The 12,972-nt window shown below is 40.6% G+C and overlaps 1 non-coding gene across 1 annotated transcript; it reads right to left on the bottom strand.

The window, feature by feature from the left end:
• Positions 1 to 215: 215 nt before the first annotated feature.
• LOC141621610 (small nucleolar RNA R71) lies at positions 216 to 322 on the bottom strand. The gene has a single exon (XR_012532498.1). It is a non-coding gene; the product is annotated as a small nucleolar RNA R71 (small nucleolar RNA).
• Between the last annotated feature and the right edge of the window lie 12,650 nt (positions 323 to 12,972).

Here is a 12,972-nt window from a genome sequence, read left to right as displayed (position 1 = left end):
AACATATGGAGACATTTATTGACTACTGCTGTTCCATACCCCCACCAACTGGTGTGACTCCGGATCAGGTGAAGGAGACCATGTTCATATTCTCACTTCGTGATGCCGCAAGGGAGTGGTACCGAGACCTGGACCGAGTTGCCAACGGGATTACTGATTGGAAGTCTTTGGCCCTGGAATTTAACAAGAAATATTTCTCTGCCTCGAAGACGAATGCCATTAGAGCTCAGATCACGAGTTTTAAACAGGGTCCTGATGAGAATTTTCACGAGGCATGGGTCCGTTTCAAGAAGTTGGTGCGAACTATTCCGCACCATGGGTTCGAGAAGGGGTGTCTATGCAATCAGTTTTATAATGGGCTCTATGACGATCAGAGAGCTATCCTGGATGCGGCAGCTAGTGGTAGATTCCAGGAGAATGTTGGAGAGACTAAGGGGTGGAAAATTATTGATGATTTGGCCACCTATAAAGCTGAGTATGGGAATTCCAGGGAAAACCAAAGGAGAAGTGCTGAATCTCCTTCTGTAGCTGCATTAGAGGCTCTTACGGCGAGATTTGAGAAGTATGAGTTGGGAGGAGCTTCAAAAGGAGGGATATATCATGTGAATGCTGTGTCAGACGGTCCTTTCGTCTGCAAGAGATGTGGAGGAGAGGGTCATATTTCAGACAATTGTCCTAATCCTTATGAGTCTTGTGCTGCCTTTCAACATTATAGGCAGACGAACACTTATTATGAGCCGAATGTTCATCCGAACTTGAGGTGGAGTAGCCAAAATGTCTTAAATCCGACTCCACCTCCACAACAGCAACAACAGCAGCAGAATTATGTGCCCCCTCATAAGCAGCAGCAGCCGTACCAAAAGCCTCTGTATGTTTCTCAGCAGCAGCAACAATCCCAAAGTTCTGGTTTCAATGAGTTGAAAAATTTGTTGCTGAAAGAGTCTCAAGCTAGAGAGGCCGGGATGAAGATGTTGGAGAGCCAAATTGCTCAATTGGCAAGCAAGAATACAACTCGAGCTCCGGGACATCTACCGATGCAGACGGAGCAAAAAGAGACCCTTAATGCTATCACCTTGAGGAGTGGGTCTACCCTTGATGGGCCCGCTATGGTTGAGGATGTCACTGAAAAAGATGAGGCGGAACCAAGCAAGAAGAAGGCAGTGACGAATAATAACAAGAAAAAGACGATTAGCAGGTATGTCAGTTGATCGACTGACATACCCAGTCGATCGGCCAGTCCGCGAAAAAAAACATAGCTTCGGTCTCAGTAGAAGTCGGGCGATCGACCGACCAACCTGGTCGATCGATCGACGGCCCGACAGTCTTTCTTGAAAGTGAATCTTTTCGTCCTCCAATGCCTAATAACTTGAGGGATCACTTGTTTCGGGGTACGACAACTCCGAAAATATTGAGGCAAGACCCAAATGCTGGTGGGTCAGTTCCGGTTCTAAAGTATGACCCAATGACGATTAATGGCTCATTTTTTAGACGGTCTGAAGAGGGTTCGAGCTTCAACAAGGAAAAGGTTGTGGATTTTCAGCCTAAATCCACCGATGCCGGCATGAGAGATTTAGAGGAGAGGGCTAAGTTACTACTTTCAGCCCCTTATCCAGAGAGGTTGGTGCCGACAAAGGAACAGGTATCATTTAATAAATTTGAAGATGTCATTCGTAGCTTAAATGTACAAGTTCCTTTTCTTGAATTAGTTAATCAAGTGCATGCTTACATGAAATGTATGAAGCAACTTTTGTCCAAAAAGAAGTCACTTGAAACTGTGCATTCTGTCGCACTAACTGAGAAGTCATGTTCTTATTTGACCCATACTGCACCTCATAAGCTAGGAGACCCAGGTAGTTTTTCAGTCCCATGTAGTATTGGCACCTTTTCTATTGAGAAGGCCTTGTGTGACCTAGGAGCCAGTATTAGTGTAATGCCTTTGAGTCTTGCTAGGAAGCTGAAATTGACTAGGTTTGCAGTCACGAACATGACAGTACAGATGGCTGATCGTTCTGCGGTCCAGCCTATAGGAGTCTTAGAGGACATTCCTGTGCAGATAGGAACGTTTTTCTTCCCTGTTGACTTCGTTGTGTTAGATATGCCCGAGGATGCTCACATTCCTATTATATTGGGTAGACCATTCCTGCACACTGCTGGTGCAGTTATAGATGTTGACTCAGGGACCTTGACCTTCAAAGTAGGGAAGCATTCCATCGTCTTTGCTCAGACAGCTAAGAAGAAAGACCCCATGTGGCCCGTCACTTGCAATACAGTTTCTGAAAAAAAATCTTACTTTGTACTTCCTGATGTGTCTATCTCTGTTCCTATCCCTGTTGTAACACCTCCGCCCCAGATTGGGAGCAAATTGGAGGAAGATTCCTCTGTTTTGGATATTGTAGGAGATGGTTTGGGGAAGGAAGAGCCGCATGTTGCTCCAGCTGTGAAGGAGTCCATCGTTCAAAGAGGCGGCTTAGGATGTCTTAGCTATGGCACAGATGAGGAGGCCGATGAGGAGCCAGCCAAAGTGACGGAGTCCGATTTGGATTCTGACGAGCTAGAGGAGGTCATTGATTGGGAAGATATCAGAGGTGTTGATCCGTTGAGTTCTGCGGATGTTGAAGTTAAGAAGAGTGCAACTGAGAAGATGAGCACTGTAGAGGCTACCTCTTGTAGCCAGAAGCCGAGCAAGTGGGCCATTCCTTGGCCATTCTTGATCAACTATTAGTTGATCAAATGCTTTACAAACATTTTATTGCTTTTAGACTCTTTTTATTGCTTTTGTGTGCGCGAGACTTCGCATTTTGATAAGTTTGCTTAGGATTTTAAACACTTTAGTCGGTTACTTTGGGTTTTGCGCAATTTTGGGCGCGCTATTATGTGTGTTTGCAGGTTTATAGACCTTGATAGCTCAATTTATTAAGCTAATTCGAAGAAAATCAGAACTTACAGCAGGTTTTCCAGTCGATCGACTGGACAATATGGTCGATCGACTGAGCTGCGATTTCCAGGAGCTTCTGTTCCTGTTCACCCTGGTCGATCGACTGGGTCATGTGGTCGATCGACCAAGTTCGCTGCTGTACCTGTTTTAGATCATTCCCCTGCTGTATTTGGTCGTTTTGCGGAATTGAGGGAATCTTCTTTCCTCTTTATTTTCCGACATATCTCTGTTTTCTTCCGTTTTAAATTTTTGCACATAATTACCGCTTCAAAATTGTTTTTTCGGTTTTACGCTCGGTACTGTTTCTGTCTTTTCAGGTATCTTATGGTAGCACTGCTGGCTACTGAAACCTCCTAGCTCACGCTGGTTTGGGGAGGTTTCCTTTTGCTGCGCTTAAAGTCTTGTGAGTTTCCATGTCTTTACTTCATATCTTGTTTAGTTAATTTAACGCAAATTCCCGTTTCTCTTTTATTTCATTACATAATATTGCACAATGGGGAAATTGTGTGATTTGGTTTGGAGAAGGGTTTTGCGTTGCATTTCATTTGCTTGCATTCACGTTTGCATTTCAGTTTTGCATTGTTGTTTATTTATTTGCTTTATATATACAAAATTCAAAAAAAATTGAAAAATTTCAAAAATTCAAACCAATTTTCACGTTTATTTTTGCATATAGGTCGAGTCGGAACGGTAGTATTTCAATGATGACATTGCATTTTCATCTGTTTACGCCTAAGCCTTGCTAATTGACATGTTATTAGTAGAATCATTTGCATAGTCTATGAGTTTTCGTTAAATTTCTTGCTGGACTTGAGACTTGACTTAGATTTTTGGCAAGCTACTTATATTTTCTAAGTTTTAGAGCCTTATAACTGGCGCCATTCATGACGGAATGTGATTAGTTACTCCTTATAAGACATGTTACATAAATGTGCATAAATATGAACTTAATCTGCTTAATACCTGTATGCATCGGTTTGTGGTTTGTTGACACATGTGGAAGAGGTCCCCTTTTCTCATTTTACCCATAAGCTCCACACTGCCAAAATAGCCTTTTTGTCCCGTTAACTACATCCTACATTTAGCCTGCCCTTGTCAAGCTAGTAGTTTATGTTCTTGGGATTGTTACTTTGTTTTTGGTAATTAATTCTCATTTTGAAATGACGTTGGGAAGATGAAAAAGGAAGGAAAGAAAGAAACAAAAAGAAAGAAAAAATGATTCGAAAAAGAAAAGAGAAACGTATGCTGTACTGTAGAGGACGGTCGATCGACTGCCAACATTGGTCGATCGACTGAGGCCCGAGAAGAAAAAGAAAAATCAATTCGCATAATTCAAGTCTTTATTTTATGGCGATTTTTGCTCCCATGTTGCATTTGTATCCTATGGGGAGTTGGTTGATTGATTACTATGGAGATTGTGAGATATGTGCTTACTATTTAGCACCGTTTTGATTGAAATATGGAGCAAGAAGTTGGATGGTCTATTAATTTGGTTCCCTTAGTTACTAGCTTGGCTTTTAACTCTGTTTTTATCCAAATTCGTTTTTTGCCTCTTCTTACCCATTACCTCACATACCCATATTTACCTCGGCATGTGTCATGGTCATTTGTTTGGTTGGAATGCATATGTACGGTTGTAGAGATTACTTTCATATTAGATTGCAGGCATGTTCTTATAGGTCGAAGTTAGGTGAGTGTCACTACAAAATGAATTCTTTCTATCCTTACATTATTCACATGTGCTTATAAGTGATTCGAGCGACCCGTGAGAGTCCAATTTGATAAGTCTCTACAGTTGACAGTTCAACAGTTTTTAATGACTTCATAACTCGTTTGCATGATTCGCATTGCTAATTGATTGTTAGTTGTTGCATTAAACTGGTTTAGGCTATTCGGTTTGCATTTCGCTTTGAGATTGAACTCGTTCCATTAGGTTTTAGGATCGAGTCTAGTTCTTGCTTGGGGACAAGCAAGGGTTGGTTTGGGGAAGTTTGATGCGTGTCCTAAATATGATGTTTTACACCCCATTTTACACGCATTTCAGAGCTCATTTGTGTAGTTTATGCTACTATTTGCCCCATTTCGTCTACTTTCGTATTTTTTATGTAATATTGCAGATTTATGCGGAAATGAGCAGATATTGAGCTAAATCCGTCCCCGAGTACCTTGCATTGCATTTGACATGGAGTAGAGACTCGAGAAGCGAACTTGGTGCGCGTTTCGAAGCCTAAAAGACAACTTTATGGAGAATTAGAAGCGGACTACCAGTTATGGTGGTCGATCGACTGCCCCATATGGTCGATCGACCAATGCACGATCTCCAGAAGCTACTATTAGCAATGACCAGTCGATCGACCGGTCCCAGCAGTCGATCGACGACACCGTTAATTCTGACGTGAATTAATAGAACGAGATTTCCGAAGCCCAATGTATTCTTAGGTTTAGGAATAAGAGTTGCGTTGTTTTCCTATATAACGTAGCTCTAGTTTTCAGAATAAGGATCAAGCTTTTTATCAGAAAACTTTAGGGAAATAATTAGGGTTTATATTCAAGTTTACATTCATTCAATTATTGCCTTACTTTTGTTCGTACTTTCGGTTTCCTCCTAATTCATTCGGTATTCTTCTGCTCTTATTTCAGTTTTATTGCTTTATTGTCATTCATAGTATAGAATTGCTAGATTAGTTTCCCAAAAGCCGAAATTATCGTCTTATGTTAATCGTTTATTTAGCCGTTTTAATCATGAATTCTGTAGTTTTATTAGTCAATTTTATTGTTGTTATTATTTCCAGTATGAGTAGCTAAACCCCTTGTGCTAGGATGTATGAGAACTGTAGGTTAGGCGGCATTAGAATTAGGAAGCCCTAATCGCGCCATGGTCGATCGACTGGGTTCCCTGGTCGATTGACTGGCCTCGTGAGATTACCTTCGTTTTAATTAATTTAATTGCTATGTTTGACGAATCGAGTGCACGCGACTAGTTAAATGTTTAGGAATTGACCGACCCATTAAAGATCGAAAGATAGGGTAGGGATATAGCCTACCTAATTAAGACGACTAAATTAATAAGATTGAGAGATGAGTTAATTTAGCCTTTTTAGTCACTTTTCAGGACGAAAGTTAGTATTAGTGATATTAGGGACCGGTAGCGAGATCGAAAGATGCTACCTGTAAGAATGGACCGAGAGGATTTCTTATTTTACCGTCTCACGTGTTTGCTTTAGACTTACCTAGTTTGCTGCCGCCGAAATGATAGCAGGGGTTGTCGCACTCCCCCAATCAAACAATTTACTCAACTAATGTAGTAGGGTAGTCGAGGTCGAATCCACAGGGAGGATGGGTGATTACTAATTGTCTAAATTCTCGTGCTTAGCTAAGTCGGCAATATAAGATGAGATTGTTAAACTAAACAACTAACATAAATGAAATAAAATGCAAATTAACTAAAGATGATAAATGAGTAAGAGAGAAATAAAGTTGTAAATCAAATGAATAAAAGGCCTAGAACTCGGTTCTCCCACAACAATTCGTAATTCCACATACTAATTCCCTAGGCTAATCACTCGGGTAGACAAGCAAGGAGGAGATGACTCTAATTCGCCTAAGACCCCCCTCTCGGGTTCGAAGTAGGACACTAGCACTACCCACCAACCCCCCTCTCGGGTTCGAAGGTAAGAATCCCTAACTCAACACTCAACTACCCCAAAATCATGCACAATTCCGAGGAGGTCAAGAACTTGGTCAAGGTCATTAAGCCCCCATCGTATTCCGGGTCATCCCACTCCCTCTCTCGAGGGTCGATTTCAAACGCTAGTCTAGAGGCACCCTCCCTCGGTTCTCCCTTTCGGTCTCAACCTTGGTTGGTGACAAGATCAAATTCCGGGTATCCAATTTACAACCTAACCAACTCTCGTTGGTGGACAAGGGTTACAAGTCGACACTACCCAAAATCGATCCTTAAACCATGTAATTTCTCTAAACTACCCTCACCAATTTCCCCAAACAATTAGCCCATATGAGAATCAATTAGTGAAGTTACTCATGTTGGGTCAAACCGAGTCCTAGTAGAAGACTACTCACTAATCATGTTCCTAATTGCAAGAGAAACAACAAAGATGGAATCTTTATGCAGAATCATGATGGAAGTACAAATTCTATTACTAATCATGCAACAATCCAACTTAAATTATAAGGAAAGACAATTTATTTCAAGAGACAATGAAGATTAAACTAAAGGCACAAACTTTAACTCAATAAACTCAAAGACTCAATCTTTAACATGAGAAATTCAAAGATTCAATCTTGTAAACAACAATGGTGAATAGAGAAAAGATGAACAAGAGAGAGAATAACAACAATCTAACATAAACAATTAAGATTAAACTTGAAAGAAAAACAAATGTAAACAAATGAAATTAGGAAGAGAAATTATACCAACTCAATAGCAAAGAAAGGAACTTGGATTGAAATATGGAAGGATTCTTCAATTCCCCAAATACAACCCAAAATTACTAATTGTAAACTAATGAAAAGAGAAGAACTTGAATGAACAAAAGAAGAATTAAACTAATAATTAAAGAAAGGTAACAACTTTTTATTGAATGAAAATAAGAGAGGAAATATGAGGGTTTTACAATATTGAGAAAGAATGAGAGACTAGTCTAATTTCTAGGTAGTAATGTGTAGTGTAGTTATATTCTAATGTGAAGGTAAGGTAGTGTGGTCTTTTATACTAAACTAATCTAATAATAATATTAATAATAATCATAATAATGGTCATAATACTAATAATAATCCTAATAAAAACCACTAGCTTCCTAAAACACATCGACATTCCCAAAAGCAAAACAAACAAAACCCATTGAAAAGGGTGAAACGACGGATTAAAACGCAGCAATTGATGTCCCAGCCGGGTGGCCGGCCGTCGGTGATGGCGCCGGCTGGGAGTCTCCTGGAACAAGGGACGAATTTTGATGCGCTCTGAGCCGGTGGAGGGGTCGGCAGACGGTGGGCCGTCTGGGAGAGCAAATTGGTGTTTGTTGTGCGTTGGGAGCCGGTCCACCGGCGGCCGGTGATGGCGCCGGCTGGGAACTCTCCGGAAATGAAGGTGAAAATACATGTATTCCCAGCCGGTATGGGAGTCGTCGGTCGGTTGACCGGCTGGGAAACAATTGTTTCAAATTACCCAAGTTTCCATCCCGCGCGAATTTGATGGTAGTTGAGGTGAGCTTGCTGGTGCGGTGGTTGTCGATCTTGTTGCTGGGTTATTTGCAGGTACAGGTGAGAATGGCGGAGAACGAATTGAGGAGCCCCGATGTCGGATTTCGGTGCCGAATTCGAATTGGTGAATGAGAGTGGAGTTGGTGGTTGATGCGAGGTTGTTGCTGATGTTGGTGATGGAATTGTAATGGTGATGTCGATGTTGTTGCTGGTGATGTGCGAACAGAGCTCCGATTCGGGTTTTTGATGCTTCAATTATTGGCTGCCAATAGTTGTCAAATGAAGGTAACGAGATAGTTTCATGCAAATTAATGGAGGTGAGGAGTGTGCTTGGTAAAAGGAATGACAAACGTTGTAATTGGTAATGAAAATTTGAGGAACTTGGCTATTAACACCTCCATTTTGATCAGTGCGACTGTGTAACAAAGGACGAAGAACATGAGGTAGCAGGAGAGTGTTAATGATTTTTGGTCAACTCATATGCCAACTTGACTTTGGCTCATTTGCTCTAATTGTGTATTACTTGACCCGCCTTGCTACATTCACTTCCACCCGTCTTTAACTCGCCTCAATCCGACTCGCTCCTTAATTTCCGTCTCATTATTCCTCCTTGCCTACACGTTATTGTAATAAAATGATATTAATATTAAAACTGAATAAAAATCCGACTAAATAATAAATATAACTACGACGACTAATTATTATAAATTAGTAAATCAAATGACCTATAAGACATTAAAAGCGCACAAAATTGAGTTGAAATAAGGTGCAAATGAGGGATAAAATGTCACTAAAATACTACTTATCACGAAACTATAGTGAACCGACCATCTTAGCACCCTTTTAATATTTGATTTCATCCGTTTATTTAGTTTACATTTCATTTGCTGCTTTTAGTTATAGACCAATCCAATCAAACCCTCACTCATTTGTTACTTTAAGACTAAAATCAGACGACTAATAATTGCATCCGCCTCTCTGTGGTTCGACCCTGCTACCGCTATCTATAGTTGTAGTTGGAATTATAAATATTATTTTTGGTGCACACAACGACGGGCATCAGTGTATAATCTCTCTTTTATTATCGTTCTTTACCTTTTGTATCATTAATGTAAGGTTTATGTCGAAAACATCTCTTAAAACCGATTTATAAAACCTCGTTTAAAACCCTTTCTTCGAAGGAGCGCAGTGCCTGCTGCGCCTCTTCGTGAGGCTGCCGCAGTTCCTGCTTCCTTTCTTCTTCCTTCGTCCTCTGTAATTCGTTCGTTTTATTTGTTTCGTTTGTTTTTGCTAATTCTTTGACATACAATCATAATCGTCTCACATGTATATTATTTATCATTCATTAGCATGTAATTTAATCATTAAATTCGACTTAAATCCCTTATAATCCAATATTTGCGGGTTTTCGTCATTAAACTCAATCCGGGTTGTAGAAATTCGATTTGTTCATATTGAGTTTCTGGAATTCGACCTTTGATATATTTTCATCTATCTATCGTCATATTCATCGCATATTCGTCATTAGTTTGTCGTTAATTCATCATGTTTAACCTAATTAATTCACCTATGTTACTAATCAATCTTTCATTCATAATTCATCTTAATTTCGTCTCATCCATGTTTTATCGCTTTTATGACTCATTCGTATGTAATTAATTCATTAAATCACTTTCATCCGAGTAAATATCGCAATTAACCATTAAATTCACCAATTAATATTAACAATTTGCAGTTCCGGCTTCACAGCCAGAACTCACCCTTGGAATAGACGCGGCAATTCTGCGCGCTTTTCCAAAGGGCGCGATCTCTTTGCGCTGTTCCAGGTTGATTTCTGTCTCTGAACTTCCGTTCTGCCTTGACCTGTTTAATTAGTTTACGTATAATTAACTATTAACCGTATTATCTCCTAATCATCTGTTCGTTAATTCATTCTTTTATTCTTTTTCTCAATTTATCCGTTTCAAAGGTATTTTCGACATAAATCGCTAAATCCATTGTAATTATTGTAATTTTTATTATCGTAATTTTCTTATTGTATTTATCAATGTATTTCGTATCATTTGTATGTTTTCACATAAATCAATCTTAAACTCCTACTTTGACCCAATTGTATGATTAAATTACTTGTTAACCGACTTAGTTTAATTCTCACATGCTAGGATCAAAACTTGGATGTTACATTGCATGCATATAATCGACGATATATCAAGTATAGACGATTTCCCTAATCATTAGTAGAGGTCGCTATCGAGGCGGGCGGGATTAGGTGTTGAATCAAAAGAGCTTCCTAATACGTACCCTCACCCCTTACTCCAGATCTCTGTGAACATCTGTGTTCATTGGCATCCACGAGAGTCATTCTAGACATAGAATGCTAAGGGTAACGATTGCTTAGTGTTCATGTCACTACTTTGTGTCTTGACATGACACGAGGTATTCGAACGGTTTCCAATTTTCCACAATAAATTGGTGGCGACTCCACAAATGCAAACGCTTGTTTCCCAAGCGCCCCCATGGCCCATTGTCCACAGTTTGGCGACTCCGCTGGGGATTAATACACTTACGTGTAGCCAAAAGGGTGAAACTTGAACAAGGTTAGGGAATAGTTTGTATAAGACAATTGTCGGTTTTCATAACTCGGTCTTCCTAGATCGTTTCATTCGGCCTTCCTAGGCCCAACCCAACCCATTCGACCAATCGTCCCGTCTAAACGGTTTTAATTCTTATTTGGGCCTAAGGATGGATAGCGATTGACGTCATCCATACCATGATGCTTACTATTGTTTGTATCAAGGACCTTTACTACTTGAGGAAATGGACTAGGAATCGGCCTTACTCTTGTTTGGTACGAGCCTCTCCACAGACTTCGGGTTTGATTGTTCGGTATGGCAACCCACCCTTTAAACCAAAACCCTTTTAAATTCACTCAGCATCCCGTTATAATGCTTGTATAAATGTTTTTACCTTACGTGATCACCATTTTTTAAATAAAACCATGACGATTTAAAAAAAAAAAAATCAAAATCCCTTTTTTAAATGAAAATTTCGAAGAGGCCCATGATTAGCGCAAAACCGAGTCGAAACTATGTCCGTTTGTCGAGTCAAAACTCGGGCCCAAGCCCATTTCAAAACCTCACTTCGAGTCCACTCCTACAACTACACTATAGTTGACTAGGATACACATTTTCAAACCTTTGTCTTTCCTTCAAAACTCACTCGACACAAGTGGCACACACCCACTTCACAAGTCAAAACATTTCTTCTTTTAGTAAGTGTGTTAGGATGGTCGATCGTGTTTTGATTCGTCGTCGATCTCTTATCCAGTTTCCAAGATGCCTGAAACAAGTGACGCAAACTTCAATCAACTTCAAGATGGTAATGATCGAATCCTAGCCGCACTAGCTCAAATCCAAGTTACCCAAGACCAAGTGTATGATCGCCTTGACACCATCGAAGGCCGGATCTACGCCGTAGAAACGAGGATTCCCCCTCGGGAGAGTGAAGTTGTTGATGACTTCGTGAATGACTTCAGGGAAGAAAGCTCTCCCATGGGTGTGACTGCAGCTGAGAAAAGGCTCCAATACTTAGAGGAGCAATTGATGTACCTTAAAGGGGATGACATTTATAGGGAGAATAATCGCAAATATGAGGCCGTCAATTCCAAATTGTCAACCAACTTCAACATGACGGATATCCCTAAATTCAAGGGGCATGAGAACCCTTTAAACCACATTTGTGCCTTCAAGGATTACATGTCTATCAAAGGCATCAAACCCGAGATGTTCTTAAGGATCTTTCCTTCATCTCTTGACACCATCCAAAGCAATGGTTCTACTCTTTAGAACACAAGAAGATCGCCACTTGGGAAGATGCCGCAATCGATTTTTCTAAGCAATATGCGGATAATGCCGAGATCCAAGTTAACATGCGCACTTTAGAGGTTCTTACCCAAAATGACAAAGAAGGATTCACCGACTTCCTAAGTAGGTGGAGGAAGACTAGTACCCAACTAGTTGAACGCCCGGATGAGGCTACCCTTGTGGAGAAGTTCGTCGATAATCTCAAACCCATCTATGCCAATCATTTGAGATACCAAAACATCAAAACTTTCAAGGACTTAACCGTACTAGGAACAAGGATTGAAGATGACATCCGTAAAGGGCTCTTGTCCAAAACGGTGGGTCGAGGATATCTGTAACACCCCCATACTCCGAGCGCCTTACCAGGACCACTCAGGTATGAAGACATCACCATCTCGGTCGCCCGAGGTATGATAATCAAATAGACAAAACGGAAACAACATTTATTATAATAGTTTAATGAATGAATACAATCCTTGAAACCAAACTGAAAGTACGATACATTATTCCAAATTATCTGTTCTCAACTGAAATGTAAATAAATGCTAAACTACAGCGGAAGACTCTATCGTCATGTCGTGGCCATCCCAGCTATCCCAGTACTCATCTCAATACCTGCTCAATATCTACTCACCATCCCCGAATGGATCACCGCAGGTTTACAAAACAACATCGGGGTCAGTACTAATCACACAATCAATATAGATAACAACAATAAGACAAACAGACAGCTGAACTGTCACACACACACACACACACCAACCAACCGTCTCAATCACTGACTGTCCACTGGACCAGCCCTACCAGTGGGGGACCGCAGCCGTTCCCACCTAAGCCCCGCTCATCGTACGAGCGATAACCCTGCTCATTAATGTGCACATCCCTTCTGTGGCGGGTTCCACAGAAGGCGAAACTAGGGCGTGAGATCACTCCCGCAAGTGACCCCACTCAGCC

Source organism: Silene latifolia, chromosome 1, assembly GCF_048544455.1.
Source record: "Silene latifolia isolate original U9 population chromosome 1, ASM4854445v1, whole genome shotgun sequence".
Lineage (NCBI taxonomy): Eukaryota > Viridiplantae > Streptophyta > Magnoliopsida > Caryophyllales > Caryophyllaceae > Silene > Silene latifolia.
This window is presented reverse-complemented; position numbering and strand designations above follow the sequence as displayed.